Source organism: Triticum urartu, chromosome 5, assembly GCF_003073215.2.
Source record: "Triticum urartu cultivar G1812 chromosome 5, Tu2.1, whole genome shotgun sequence".
NCBI lineage: Eukaryota > Viridiplantae > Streptophyta > Magnoliopsida > Poales > Poaceae > Triticum > Triticum urartu.
The window spans coordinates 185,622,765-185,625,289 of NC_053026.1; positions in this window are offsets into that span (position 1 = coordinate 185,622,765).

The following is a 2,525-nucleotide window of genomic DNA, read 5'->3' on the forward strand; positions in this document are numbered from 1 at the left end:
GATATCCCAAATAAATGGAGACTTCGACGCCAAGGACCCAAAAATGGCAGCTTACCGCAACGCCGTCCTAAAAATGTCAGCTCAGTTCGAAGGGCTGGAATTTCACCATATAGCCCGAGAAAACAATCAAGCAGCGGACGTCCTGGCACGCATCGGAGCAAAACGCGATGCAGTCCCCCCCAACATCTTTTTGGAAAGATTGTTCAAGCCATCCGTAGCATGGGAGGGGGAACCCGCAAATAACAGCCCGGACCCAGCCGCACCACTCGACGCCGAACAATCTGACATAATTGGAGGCTCTGCCAATGAAATTACACCTTCAGCCCACGTAATAATGGCGGTTATCGCCCCGTGGACAGAACCATTCCTAGCCTACCTTACTAGGCAGGAACTCCCGGAGGACCAAAACGAGGCCCGCTGCATAGTGCGGCAATCTAAAGCCTATAGAGTCCATGAGGGAGAGCTTTATAAGAAAAGCACTACCGGAGTCCTTCAAAGATGCATCTCCGAAGAGGAAGGGCGGAACCTTTTGGCTAAAATTCATGTCGGACTCGGTGGTCACCACGCCGCTGCTTGGTCCCTTGTTAGCAAGGCTTTCCGTAAAGGCTTTTATTGGCCGACGGCCCGAGCAGACGCTCAGGACCTAGTCCAACGATGCGTTGGGTGCCAACTTTTTGCCAACCAAAGCCATATGCCACCCACCGCACTCCAAACTATACCCATCACCTAGCCTTTTGCGGTCTGGGGGCTAGACATGGTCGGACCCCTTAAAGGTGGGACCCATAGGAAAAAATACTTACTGGTCACGGTGGATAAGTTCACCAAATGGATAGAAGCCAAGCCTGTTAAAACGGCCAAATCCGGACCTGTGATAGACTTCATATCCGGGGTTGTACACCGTTATGGCGTCCCCCACAGCATCATAACCGATAACGGTACAAACTTTACCGCCGACGGGGTAAAACTCTGGTGCAAAAACATGGGCATCAAGCTCGATTATGCTTCCGTCTATCACCCACAAACCAACGGCCAGGTCGAACGTGCAAATGGTCTTATCATGAGCGACATTAAACCCAGACTGGTGCGGTCCCTCAAGGAATCTAACACGCACCGGGTAGAGGAGCTCGACTCCGTGCTATGGGGGCTACGGACCACGCCAAATCGCACCACCGGATACACACCATTTTTTATGGTGTACGGCGCAGAGGCAGTCTTGCCCTGTGACATAATTCATGACTCACCTAGAGTGCGCATGTACGAAGAAAGAGAAGCCAAGCTCGATCGGCAGGACAACTTGGACGCCTTGGAGGAGGAGCGTGACATGGCAAAAGCCCGTTCCACATTTTATCAACAGCAGGCCCGAAGATATCAAAGCAGAGAAGTACGGGCCAAAAATTACAACATTGGCGAACTAGTTCTACGCCTGCCGGATAAGAAAAAGGACAAACTCAAGCCCAAGTGGGAAGGTCCATTCATAATCAACCAAGTCCTGACTGGTGGGGCGTACCGTCTGCGAGATGCGTCGGATAACCGACTCGAGCCGAACCCGTGGAACGCCACCCGTCTCCGAAGATTCTATGTGATAGAGGCTAAGGTGTCCCGATGTTTCGATGAGATGGTGGCTATCGTTTTCTGTGGGAGTCGACCTTGACGATCCGACTGCGAACGTGCGAGACGTCGCGCCTTAGCAATCGCTAAACCAACTTCCGAGGGTTATTGACCACGCCGGAGCACGATCAACCTGACCACGAGGGTCTGTTTCCTGCGAGCAAACAAAGAACAAGCAAGAAACTGAGATTGCAATCGGGATATTGCGAATATAAGATGAAAGTTTTATTGATCAAGGTGGGGTTCTGTGACGTCTTGGTCTGGTCGTTGGACACAAACGAAGTACGCGAAGTTGCAGCTATGGTGAACTTTTAATCTAAACAAAACCCAAAGTCTAAACGACGCCCTAAGGGCTGTATATATGGAGGAAGAGGGGGGAATTTCGTGGCCCTTGAGGGTGGGGTCCGAAACCAACCCTAACTCTTGTTTCCCCACACATACGGACTCTAAAAATAGCCTATACTTAAGTATTTCGAAATTACATGGGCCTGGCCCATTAATAAGGTGACGCAGCACCTAGAATAGCCTATGGACGAATATTATGAAGTGGCATCTTGTATATTTCGTCCAAGGCTTCATGCACTCCTTATGGCGGCTTCAAAGTCCTGAAATCATCACTTGTAACTCCGTTCTTGATCCCCTTGCGCATGCCATCAACTCCATGCGTGTTCTTGCTCCAATGTTCATCCTTCTCCAAGCTAGGCCTTTCATTTGTAAGCAAAACAAATGTATCCAATTTAGGCAGCATCATAATCTCATGAACATTAGAATCATTACCAAGAAACGAAAGTACCTGGTAATTTAATTGGCGTGCGCGAGCTCTAGTAATTGGTCCAGTATATGTAACAGTAGGGGCTGTGGGTGTAACAATGGTATTGATGTCCTCATCAACATTGATTACAAAAATACATGTCATA